Raw genomic sequence first — 13152 nt, 5'->3', positions numbered from 1 at the left:
TACAGAGTGGAAATCTCTTTTGCAGGGGAAATGGGAAGCTCAACTTTTCCCACTGCTGTCATCGCCTAGAAAGGAATTGCACTCAAGGATGGGCAATCTGTGGCCCTCCAGATGTGGCTGGACTACATCTCCCATAATCCCTGACTATCGATCAAGCTTGCTGAGGCTGATAGGGGTTGTAGTTCAGGAACATCCCGAGACCCACACATTTCCCATCCTTGCAAGATGTTTGCCCGCTGCAGTGGCATAGACCAGCACAAGGGCTGACTGTTTGGCAAGGATGCACAGCCAATGAATGAAAACAGCTGAGCCTTGCCCCTTGTTTTTCTGGTGAGTGATCTACACGCAGAGCAACCCAGTCCAGGCATTTGTCTCTGTTCGGTTGACAGCCCTCAGAAATTTGCTGTTGCTTATGTGTTGTCAAGGGGTACAGATGACTTCCCAGATTTTAAAAACTGGTTTTTGTTGTTGTTTTTTAAACAATAAAAAATAAAAACCAAACAACAGGCTCATCTCCATGTTGTGAAGAAAATAATTATTATGCATTATCTTCTATTGCTCAAGTTACTGTTGCAGAAACTTTTTCTATTCACAGGTGGGTAGCCGTATTGGTCTGAGTCGAAGCAAAATAAAAAAAATTCCTTCAGTAGCACCTTAAAGACCAACTAAGTTTTTATTTTGGTATGAGCTTTCGTGTGCATGCACACGTCATCAGATACACTGAAACAGAATCCACCAGACCCTTATGTATATTCAGAGGGTGGGGGGGTGGGGGAGGGAATGGGTAATGGGCTGATAGGAGTGGTAAACCTGTTGATGGTTGTTAACGACTGCTGATGACTGCAATTGGTCCTGCGGGGGGGGAGCAAGGGCTGAGGCGCTAAAGAAAGCTAGATCATGGATAATGAGATAAGAATCCAATGTCTTTATTCAGACCTGGTCTCTCCATAGTTTTAAGCTTGGTAATAAGTTGCAGTTCAGCAACTTCTCTTTCTAGTCTGTTTCTGAAATTTTTCTGTAATAAAACAGCTGCTTTGAGATCTTGTATAGAATGTCCTGGGAGATTGAAGTGTTCTCCTACTGGTTTCTCTGTCTTGTGGATAAATGGACATAAATCTGACATCAGGAACCACATACCAAAATAAAAACTTAGTTGGTCTTTAAGGTGCTACTGAAGGATTTTTTTTATTTTGCTTTTTCTATTCAGTTGGCCAGGCCCGTCTTACCCATTGAGGCTAGTGGCATGGGGCGCCAAGGCACCAGGCGAGAGTCCATGGAACACTGAACGAGTGCCCTCAGTGAGCGAGGGTGTGTGCGCCGCCCCCACCGAGCGTTCACTCGGTTTCCCCCCTTTTAGCCTGCAGGCGGTGGATTCTGTGGGGCGGCAGAAGGCTAAAAGGGAAAAAACCAAGCTGACGCTTGGCGGGAGCGGCGCACGCGCCTTCACTCGCTTGGCACAGGCCCGCACGCTCAGTATGCTGCCTGCCGTGGCCACCGCGGCACGAAGCGGCTAGCTGAGCCAGGAGGCACTGTATCCAGCCTCCGCCTCTTCCCTGCCAGAGGAGCCACCCTCCAGTCGTTGCCCGCCTCCTGCAGCCCTTAAAAAAAGGGTGACAACTCTGGGAAAGGGGGGTGCCGGAGGGATCTTTGCACGTCTTAAGACAGCCCTGCAGTTGGCCATCCCAAGTTGCAATCCTAAAGGCCTCTGGGTGCAAGGTGATTTACCTATGAGTAAACAGACACAGGGTTTTTGTTTAAGTCTTCCATCTGTTGTAAACATATCCGATGTTACAATTTTCTAGCAATCAAACTGCAGTATGTTGTCACTAAGAAAATGCAATAGTGGATGAGAAGGAACAATAGTTTGACTTGGTGCACTCAGTGAATTAACATGACTCGCGTGATAGTGTAGGGCAGGCTTCATCAATCTGGTGCCCTTCAGATATTTTGGACTACAACTCCCATCAGCCCCAGGAAGCAGAACTCGGGGTGATGTGAGTTAAAGCACAAAACTTGATGAAGGCTGGTTTAGAGTTAGGTGCACAATCTTCACAGCCCATGATTCGGTTTGAATCAAGAGTTAGTTTTAAACCCCAATTCCTGGCTTGTACTTAATGAAAATCTAGGATTTGTATCAGTAATGGAGGAGAGGGTCATGTGACCCCCAAGGCTTCACTGAGGCTCAATCTAGTTTGTGTACACAGTGCTAAGCTTGCTTTAGTGTTTGGTGCAAACTGGCCCAGTATAAGGTTGCTTCACAAGTGCAGTTGATTTCTGCAGATCAAGTTGCTGTTTCAAGCACAGGTGGTTGCGTTTTTTTTGTGTTATCTCTGCCTCTCCTTCCCATGGGTTGGCAGCCTTCATCAGGAGGAACAGGGTCCCACATCCTCCTAGCAGCATGTTACCACGTCTAGCTGTTACCCAGGAGTAAGTGAAGATTTAACAGATCTTGGAACAAGTTTCAAGCAAGGTCATCTTCCTCCCATCCCAACTCAAAAGGAACTCTCACTGACCCGGATTAGTAATAACACCCAAAACCAAGACAATCTTATTTTTGTTTTCACCGTGGAAACTTTTATTCCAGTTGTGGTTTCCAAGGAGGAAATTTTTCCAGCCACGGATGAAGTCTGAATTTGGAGGAACCCAGATCTAATTCTCCTATATACTGTATATATCTATATCTCAAATTTTCAGGTATACATTTTCCACAACAGTACATCCAGTCACTTCTCTTCTTCTCCATCCATGCATGGTTCCTTGTACTTTCAAAATTAACTGCATATTTTATTTCGTCTATTCCTTTTGTTCTCTTTACCCTGCTAGCTCTGCATATTCCATCATTTTCAGTTGCCATTACTCCTCCAGATCTGTTTCTAATTCTTATGCCAGAGTGTGCCTTGACCCACCATCTATGTTGTTGTTCTTATAATTTAGAGAGCTTTAGGACTGGGGAAGCAGGAGAGGGCATGTACCTTGCTTTGGGCGAAAAAGGTCTGTTTGTTCAGCCAGGGAAATGAACGCATCTTACACTCTTCTGCCATGTGATGCTGCCCCCCCCCGTCGAGCCCACCAGCAGAGGACGTCCTGGCATTGTCAGAGGCCCAACTGACAGGGAGAGCGAACATGGCCTTTTTGACAGTGGCCCCGAAGCTGTGGAATTTCCTCTGACTGGAAGGTGGGAGGTGGCTGCAATCTTTTTCTGCTACGTTGGCAAAACAGCTGCCTATCGGAGGAGTTGGAAAGTTCAGCCAGCTAGCCCAGCCAGTGAAGAGTAGCAATGGCTATTTATTTTGAGACTGACAGTGGAATGCTGGCCCTGATGGGGAATCTAGATACTATGGAACTGACTGGATGCCGAGGAGTGGTGAGAAGCACCAGCCTGGGAACCCCAAAGGAAACCCCCAGGGGAAGAAGGCTGAGAGCCAGTGGATTGGTGATGAGATGATGATTTGTGATCAGAGGGAGCAGATTGGGACGAGGAGGTGTTGGAAGCTGAAGACAACAGGGTTTAGTGAGCAGGAAGAGGCTGTGGCAGAAAGCAGTCCAGAATCGGAGGAAGAAGTGGAGGCTGGAAAGGAGGTACGGTGGTCAAGAGGCAGAGATCAGGAGGCCTTCTGAAGAAGCCAGGGAGTCTTCCTCTCCTGCTGCAATCAGCTGCCCTCTCCACGTGGTATCCCAGAACCCAAAGAGGTATGAAGAGGGCAGAGCAAAGGCAGTCAAGATGAAGGAGTCTCAGGGGGAGGAGACTTAGAAAGCGACGGGAAGGCGGGATCCTTCAGTCCTCGCAACTGCCTCATTGGAGAAAGACCCACTGGGAAGAGTGGCAGTGATCACCTGTGTCTGCCGTGAGACCACAAAACACGGTTTGCACATGCAATGAGTGGGCACCTGCTGATTTTGCTGTTTTATATTGATCAATTGCTTTCTGTTTATTTTATTTTTCATTTTGTACCAATATGTTGTTCACTGCTTTAGGGGCCTTTCAGAGCAAAAAAGTGGAGTACAAATGTCATTGTCAGACACCGACGCATAGCCCATACATACATTGCAGCCATTCTGATTTAATCTGTAAAAATGCTTTGCCTAGCTAGGACTCTGATGATTGTGGACAGAATTCAACTAAGTTGTTGCGTGAACAGAATGAGCTCTGTTTATGCAATAGGATTTGATACTTATCCTCTGTGAATTTTCCTAACATTCTAACTTGGTGGCCATCCCTCTTGGGAGAGGATTCGTAAAGATTTGCGCTATCAGAACAGATAAAATATTTCCAGAAAAAATTGTTTTCCTGCCTACCAGCTATATATATATATATATATATATATATATATATATATATATATATATATATCACATTTGATGGTGGTGTAGCCAGCATCTTGCTGGGAACATTTAATTCCAAGGAACTCTGCAGGACTTGAGCACGATTTGCACGGACAGCTCTGTTTAAAATTGGAGCAAACACTTAGTGTGATGGCTGCTTCCCTTCTTGCTACCCTAGGGGGGGGGACCCTCAGTTGGCCAATAGCAGGATATATAAACAGTTCACACAGTCCCCAAAGTAGGAATACTGAAAGGAAAGTATAATATTGTGTTGTCCAGCAAGGAATTGTGTATTTTCATTCTCCCCACCACCACCCATACACTTTAATTTTGTCCTGGCATCCACTGCTTGTTTTCTGAGATGCTTTTGGGCAAGATATTATCAGTTCCTTTTTACTTATAGATGGCCTGGGGAGTGGGAGGTGTGTGTGGTGGGTTAGTTGCCTGCTGTCCCCCATCTTAGCCTCAATTTTGCCCTTGTAAACCGCAGCAAGGAGGATGGGGACATAACCAGCCTCTACCTGTCATTGGCAGGTCGCTGTGTGATCCAGGTCCCTTCACTGCCTCTCAGCCAAACCTACCTCGCAGGGTGGTTGTGAGCATAAAGTGGAGAGAGCGGAGAACCAGCTGCAGAGCTTGGATAGCTTAGTTAGTTAGAGCAGTGCTGATAATGCCAGGGTTGCAGGTTCGGTCCCCGAAAGGGACAACTGCATATTCCTGCACTTTAAGAGGTTGGACTAGATGATCCTCAGGTTCCCTTCCAACTCTAAAATTCTATAATTCTACGGTTTTAGACCACGCTGCACTCCTTGGAGCAAAACGTGGTATTCAGTGCAACAGATGAATAAAATGTCTGTGCTAAAATCCACCATTCTCCTGCCACACATGCGGTATCAAAGGAAGAGGTTAAGTGGGGAACTTTAAAATCCTGGAAAGTTTGACGCACAAACCGCTACAAGCGAGCGCTTTCTATTTTTCTTGTGCCTTGCCCGATCCTTGGGTGCGTTGACTCGTAGGCAAGTCCCACTTGAATGCTACGGTGGGGGTCTTCCAATAACCTGAATGATAACAATGTGCAGCCCGGATCCTCCTCGCTTTTGTTTCTACTGGAAAGCTAAATCTCCCCCACAGAAGAACTGAAGCTGGTTTCTCAAAATAAGCGCGCGCAGGCGCTGCCTTTTATTTCGCAATCCTCTCTGCACGCCCAGTTGCTGTCGTTGTGCTTTTGTTTTGTTTGCACTTTGCAATACCCTCTCTGCCCGTTTACTCTGGAGTAACTCCCGGTTTAATTCAACGGGACGGGCTAAGAAGCCTTTCCAAACTAGCGCGCGCATGCAGGCATCGCCTTTCAAAGTTTGCAAGCCTCTCTCTGCAACGCTTTAGCTGTTGCTTTTTTGCAATCTCCCAGCCCGGCTCCTGGGCAAGAAGAGGAGGAATCGGAGCTGCTGTGAACAGGCAAAGCAAGCGAAAACTGCATTTATGCAGATGCCCGCGGGAAAAAAGCCGCGCAAAGGGCCCGCGAAAGGGGCTCCGCGCAGCAACAGGTTGATTCCTTCGGTGAGATTGCGGAGGGGGCGGAGCTAGAACGATAGGCGTGGCTAGGAGGAGGAGGAGGAGCCGCGGGGGGGGGGGAGAAAGAGAGACGTGCGTGTGGTCCAGTCTTCCTTCCAGTGGGCGGGAGGAGGGCGTGGCCACGCCCGAGGCGTTGCATTCAAAGGTGGGCGCGAGCGAGGGGCGTGGCGCTCCCGGAGGAGGCGTGGCCCTGGGCCGGAGTTAACTTATAAAAGCTCGCGCGGCGCCCCTCGCGCGCCAACATCCAGAAAGCTCGGGAGGCGTTTGGTTTTTAGTTCTTCGCGCTCTCCCTCTCTCTCTCGAAGCCGCCGTTTCCTGGGAGACCCTCGTCGACGTTTTCCCTCTCTTTTTATTCGTTTAAACTTTTTGGTACTCCCCCCCCCCACTTCCTCGCCTTATTGGAGAGGGTCCGATTTCTGACGCGGATTTCTTGTGAGGAGGCAGGCCCACCCCCCAATACCCCCAGGTAAGAGGCGAGGCGGAGGAACGGCGGTTGGCGCGTGCGCGTGTGTGGCGTTAACGGTTTCGATGGCAGGGTCGCGAGTTCGAATCCCGGGCGTAGCCGTTTATTTACGTTGGGTTTTGTCTTTAAGGACGGCCGGAGGGGGGGGGGGAGAGACGGGACACCCACCTGTCACCATCCTCTGTCGGATTCTGTCTAGCAGATTCAGAACGAAATGTCCCGACGACAGTTGTTTCAAACGGCTTTTTCTTTTTTTCTTGGTCATCATTTTTATTAAGTTTCCCAATTTTACATTTCCAAATAACAAACTTTGAAATGATCCAATGACTTCCCTTCTTCTCTTTTTCATGGTTCATTTTACATGTCATATACATGTACCTGCATATTTTTACCGTAACCATTCAAATCAGTTTTCCACTTTTACATCCATCGAAGATTGAATTTATTTTAATGCTGCAAACGTTTTCAGCTTGTACAGTTACAGTATTTTTGACGTATTCAATAAATGTTTCCCAGTCGTCTTTAAATGGCTTTCTTTTGATCCCGAGTGCTCAGAAAAATCTGTCAAAATTTCTACTTTTAGTTAAGTATTTTTATTTATTTACTTGATTGGGGGGGGGGTAAGCTCCCCCCGCCCCCTGGCTACACCCATGAATCCCACCCCAAGAATTTGACCGCAGTTGTTGTCATTCACTTAGTTCTATGAACGTTTAATAGTGAGAAACCAGAGAAATTGTCACTTAAAACAATTAAATATTAATAGAAATAAAGTTGTCTGTCTGTGATCTATGAAAAACATGAGGCCACAACAAAAACAACACACCTGACCTTCAGCCTAGCCCTACTCAACAGGGTTGTCGTGAAGACAATGCAATGGGTAGAATTGGTGGTGCGAAGGGATGCATGCAGCTTTGTGAGGAAAGGTGGGGGTATAAGGATGAAAAGTGAATATTTCTCCCCAAGATGGTGGTTCTCCAAAGGGGAAAGGCGAGGTCCTTGCCTACCTTTCCCTTTGAAGGTGCCTTAAAAATCCTTCTTTCCCCTCCTGTGATTTCTCCCCTCCCATTTTATGTATTTATGTATTTTCTGCCTTACCTGCACCGCCGCCCCCCCCCCCCCACAGCTCCCACCCTACTGCTCAAAAGTTGGGCCTGTTTTCTGCTGTTCTGGATCTTCTCTCTTTTCTTCCTTTCCTTCTCCCCTGGCCCAAATCATCCCAGTGTGAAGGTGATGGGTTTGATGTCTCTTTCAAGTCTCATTGTCACCTCAAATAATGGGCCATTCATTGTTGCTGGGTTTTTAAAAACAAACAAATAAGTCATAAACAGGTAGGAAAAGTCATATAAGTATCAAATAGATGATGGTAGCCCAGCATTATTACTATTTTTTAAGAAAATACACAAGGTTACGGGTCATCACTGTGCAAAGGCTTCATAATAAACAATAAAGAATAGCTGATTGTCAACAGGGCTATTTGGATGACCCAAGAGAGTCTCTGTTACAGCAAACTGAATTCAGCTTCACAAAATCTTCTCTGATGTTGCCTCACGTAACGGAACTTGCTTCTCTTTGGATGGTGGCAAAAGGGGACCCCTTCCCTGCCTTCAGGTATTTTTGTTTGGAGGAGGATAGATCTGTTCCATTCTTCTTGTTGTCCCATTCTCTTACACTATCCCCCCACTTTATTCATTTTGAAATGGTTTACTTTAATTGTTCGTGACAGAAGAAGCAGCCTTTTGGATTAGACCAATATTTCATCTTCTATTTCATCTCCGTGCAGCACCCTGTATCCAACAAATGGTCATTTAGTTGTCTCTGGAGTCTGGAGAGCTCATAATGCAGGGCAGAGCGGCAACAGGCCTCCTTTATTGTTGTTTCCCCTGCATCTGGTATTGAGTTATCCTGCCTTTGCACATGAAGGTTCTGCCTGCTGCTCGTGGTTAATGGATCTATTTCTGAAAAGGCTATTTAGGTTTGCAGTTTTCAGGTGTATGAGGGTTAAGAAGGAATTGAACCATCTTTTTTTCCTTTATTAGCAGAGGGGGAAAGAGAAAAGAAGATGAGGAAGCATTCACAAATCCCTTGTGTTTAGGGGCAGTATAGACTTTAGTTCAATATTCTGGGCATGGATGAGGTGTACTATTATTTCTACGAAGGGAGCAGAATGCTCTACTAGAGTGGTCTGAAGAGGAAAACAAGTTTGTCACGACCTATGCAGGGGTTAAACACTGGAGTTTTCCCATGAAAGTTTTTGGGGAAGAGTTGGATTCAAAGTGGATGGGTGGCATCTTCATGGCTCTATTCCATCCACAAAAATAGATTGGTTGCAGTACCATACATCCATTAATAGATATTCTTCCAGGTGCTTGTTCTTTTTGTGGGTAAGATGAAAATTTTAATAATACACTCCAGATCTTCAATTCCAGAGGTGTAGCTGTTAGTCTGTTATAGCACACATAAAAACGTGGCATACGTTTTCATGGACTTGAGCTCACTTCCTCAGTTGAAGTCAGCTCTAGTCCACAAAAATGTATGCCACAATACATCTGGTAGTCTTTAAAGTGTCATGTGATTTTTAAATCACAATTTTGAATAGTTCTGATGCCATTCCCTTATAATTATTTGTTAGATATTTATTATTTTTATTAAATGAGACTCTGCTTTCCTCCTGCAACATGGCTACTTCTCTAGGAATTTACTAGTGCATGCGGTTTGTTTGTTTATAATTGATGTGGTGAGGAAAGTGGTTACTGCCTGAAGTAGAGTAACGTATTTGTTGATTAAAGTATACATAGACTCTCAAGTGCTAGAAATGGCTGCTTGTCTGATGTATGTTGGCAAGTTTTCATAAAATGGGGTGTTTGGGTGACTGGGGCTACCATGCAAAGCACATTAAGTTGGAATCAAGTATTTTCAACATGTTCTTTTCTGGGGAAGAGTATAACAACCAAATATATATACAGCCACCCATGAGTTTCCAAGTGTAGCAGCTTGGAAAACAGTGATGCCTGCTTTTATTCCTGGCACTGTGAGCATACAGTGGGATGACCGCAGATGTGCTTTGTTGTAAAATGGAAAGTTGTTTTTTTTAGAATGGAATCGAATCTGAAGAAGTTATGCATGCACACGAAAGCTCATACCAATGACAAACTTAGTTGGTCTCTAAGGTGCTACTGGAATGAATTTTTAAATTTTGTTTCGACTACGGCAGACCAACACGGCTACCTACCTCTAACTGGAATCGTATCAGTTAGTGGTGTGGAGGTAGATAGGAAGAGACGAAGTGTTTCCCTTTAGAGAAAAGGTAAAGAAAATGTCTTGCATCCTGGAGCTCTCTTTCCAGTGGCACTCCAGTTTTATGGAGATCCTTGGTGTAGGGCTCCTCACATTTGCATGTAAAATAGAGAACAAAGATCTGGTATTCTACTGGTTTGGAAAGGACCTCTACAGGAAAGGAAATTCTAGCAGTTTGCGTTTTGACATCAAATGTTCTTCCTTGGAAAACAGTAGAAACAGCTGGAAACCTCTAGAGGTTAGCCAGTTGGGCTGGACTTGGAATAGGGAAACAAGTTGTCACTCTGTAGGGAGGTGGCGGCAGACACTGAAATTAGAACTGGCAAGTTGCAAACATTTATAAGCAGAACTGCAAAAAGTTGCAGCAGACTGTTTTTTCTTCAATTTCATTGGCCCCTTTGCTGCTGTTGTAGTTTACTAATGACAGCTTGCTTTAGGAGTTATGCCCAGATCATCAAATCAAAGAAAAACACAAAAAATGAATGCATAATTATAGCACCCCTTAAACTGCCAGTGTTACCCTGTCTTCCTGTTTCCCTTTTCTATAAAAAGCTATGTAAAGAAATGCTCCTGTTTCTACTAGACTATGGGGTGACATACTTAAGCATTGTGAAATCTTTTTTTATATATAATAATAATTCCAAAATGAGGTCCTCCAGTTGCAGTCAGATGGTGGCCAATGGAGTGTGTGTGGTTAACATAGAATCAAAGAATACTGTACAGTGCTCAGCCCAGGAATCCATTTCCGGCAGCAAAACTGAGCCCACAGTCCTGTCACAGAATTCTGCTTCCGGTTTTCCTCGCCTCTCAATCTTTCGTAATCTCAGCAGCTGTTGCTTAGCCCTGTACTAGACTTCAATGAGGAAAAGAAATTAAAGCCTGTAGTTTTAAACTGGTTTTGCGACTTGAAAGCTTATTGCAGATTTTTATATTGGTAAACAAGAGTTTGCATATATGACTCATAGGCAGGTTTCTATTGATCATGATCAGAGGAGTTTTGCTATAAATAGCAACCAACTCCTTTAAATATCATCCCATATATTAAGATCTTCTTTTGAGGCCTTACTTCATGTGATACCACCTTTAGATCAAGTGGAAGAACAGAATCTGGCTTCATTCTCAAAAAATATACATTATTATGTTTTGCGGGGCCACTTAAAAACCTTCATTTTTGCTAAGGTGATCTTGATTTGATTAACTGGCTGCTCCTCTTGTATGTTAGTGTTGATATGCGTTTATCTTTAATTATTTGAATACAGTGGTGCCTCGCTAGACGAATTTAATTCGTTCCACGGGTCTTTTCTTATAATGAAAAAATTTGTCTAGTGAGTCCCATAGGAATGCATTGAATTTTTTTCGCATTGTTTTTTGCCCATAGGAACGCATTAATTGAATTTCAATGCATTCCTATGGGAAACCGCGATTCGCTAGACGAATTTTCATTCGTCTAGCGAGGCAAACTCCGCTCGAAAAATCCTTTCGTTAAGCGGAAATTTCGTTAAGCAGGGCATTCGTTAAGCGAGGCACCACTGTAGAATCGTTTTAAATAGTGCCAGCCATCATGGAAATCTTCCTTGGGTAAAACAGCAGGGTACAAATATTTTAAAGGTAGTGCCTTGGGATATCTATGCAGGAGCAGTAACCAACCCTGTCAAGCTATCTCCTCTGCAAGGCTGATTTGGGGATCACAGCCTGATTGATCCTTTACGAGGCAAAGGGGGTGTGAAGCAGCCAGCAGTGTGTGTGTGGGGACGACGACGACGGGACTTCTGGGTCCTTACCTTGAAGAACTTGTCTGGTACTGAGGAAGTGCCTTGGGGATCACTCCAGCAGCAGTGCAAGGGCAGACATAAGTGCACACTTGAAAACTGAGTACTGTAATGGGTGCTGTGGAAAAGTCAATACAGTACAGTGCTTGGGAGGACTGCATCCATAAGCTTTAGGAGGTTCTCTAACTTGATTGGTGAAAAAGCGAATTTCTGCTCCCTCTACTGGTAGCTCTTATATAGTTATATACCGTAGGAAGAGTGAATGCTGAAGCAAGGTCTTGTATTTAAAGGTGAATGAAAGAAAAAGCTTGTGGACAATGATTAATTACAGTGAGTAAAGATACTATGTGTGAGTACAATTCTTCCATAGTCAAATGAAGTGCCTATATTGTACAGTATGCATCTTTTCTACCCAGTTGGGGTCGAAACATTACAACTATTTCTAATTGGTGCCGCTCAACTGAAACCTCTACTTACTGCTCACTGATATAATTGATTTACTGCTGCGAACTCACATAATTACTATAGCTGTTAAATTTATTATAACAAGTAATCTTTTCAATGTTATGACTACTAATCAACAATATTTTTTCTGCAATTGAATTTATTGTTACTATTGACTCCACTATTGACCTTACTACTGCAGAATTTACCAGTACTATTGATGCAGATTTTTATGGCTGCTGACTGATTTATTTATTTATTTAACCATTTGTTTGTTTAGCATTTTATATACTGCTTGGTTGTAAGAAAACCTCTAAGCAGTTTCTGACTTGGCTGTTATGGAAACATTCAGTGTCTTAATGCTTAATCAGTATTATTATTGATTTTGTGGGCATCTGGTTGGCCACTATGAGAACAGGATGCTGGACTAGAGGGGCCTTTAACCCGATACAGTCCGATGTTATTCTTACAATATTGTTAATTTGCGTGGATTAAGGAATAATATAAGGAGTTATTTAGACACAACGTATTCATAATTGAATCTTTTAAAAAATTATTTCTCCAGTTTGGTTCATGATCAGCTATGTAGTTTTACTTAATATAGAATCTCTACAATAGCAGATAAACCTAGACCAGGCATCCCCAAACTGTGGCCCTCCAGATGTTTTGGACTACAGTTCCCATCTTCCCCGACCGCTGGTCCTGTTAGCTAAGAATCATGGAAGTTGTAGGCCAAAACATCTGGAGGGCCACAGTTTGGGGATGCCTGACCTAGACTCTTCAGCAGGTAAAATAAATTACAATATCAAAATGTGTTGGGGATGCTGGAACCATTATAAAGACATTGCAGGAGTATAGGGTTGAATTCAGACACAGTGAACTCAACAGAACTTAGTTATGGCTAACATAAGTTCCACTAGTTACAGGTAGGTGTTGGTCTGACGTAGTCGAAACAAAAAATAAAAAAAATTCCTTCCAGAGAACCAACTAAGTTTGTCATTGGTATAAGCTTTCGTGTGCATGCACACTTCTTCAGATACACTGAAACAGAAGTCACCAGACCCTTATATATATTGAGAGGGTGCAGAGGGGTATTACTCAGAAGGGTGGTGGGAATGGGTGATTCGCTAATAGGAGTGGTAAACCTGTTGACGACTGTTAACGACTGCAATTGGTCTTGCAGGACTGACCATACATAAGGGTCTGGTGACTTCTGTTTCAGTGTATCTGAAGAAGTGTGCATGCACACGAAAGCTCATACCAATAACAAACGTAGTTGGTCTCTAA

At 44.0% G+C, this 13152-nt stretch overlaps 1 protein-coding gene across 1 annotated transcript in view; it reads left to right on the top strand.

The window, feature by feature from the left end:
* The first annotated feature begins 6149 nt into the window (after positions 1-6149).
* NDRG1 (N-myc downstream regulated 1) overlaps positions 6150-13152 on the top strand; it is a 48576-nt gene continuing 41573 nt past the window's right edge. The window contains exon 1 of the mRNA XM_035124884.3: positions 6150-6361. The gene's annotated coding sequence lies outside the window, so the exon portion shown is untranslated. The remainder of the gene's footprint in view (positions 6362-13152) is intronic.

Source organism: Zootoca vivipara, chromosome 8, assembly GCF_965207765.1.
Source record: "Zootoca vivipara chromosome 8, rZooViv2.hap1.1, whole genome shotgun sequence".
NCBI classification, from domain to species: Eukaryota; Metazoa; Chordata; class Lepidosauria; order Squamata; family Lacertidae; genus Zootoca; species Zootoca vivipara.
This window is presented reverse-complemented; position numbering and strand designations above follow the sequence as displayed.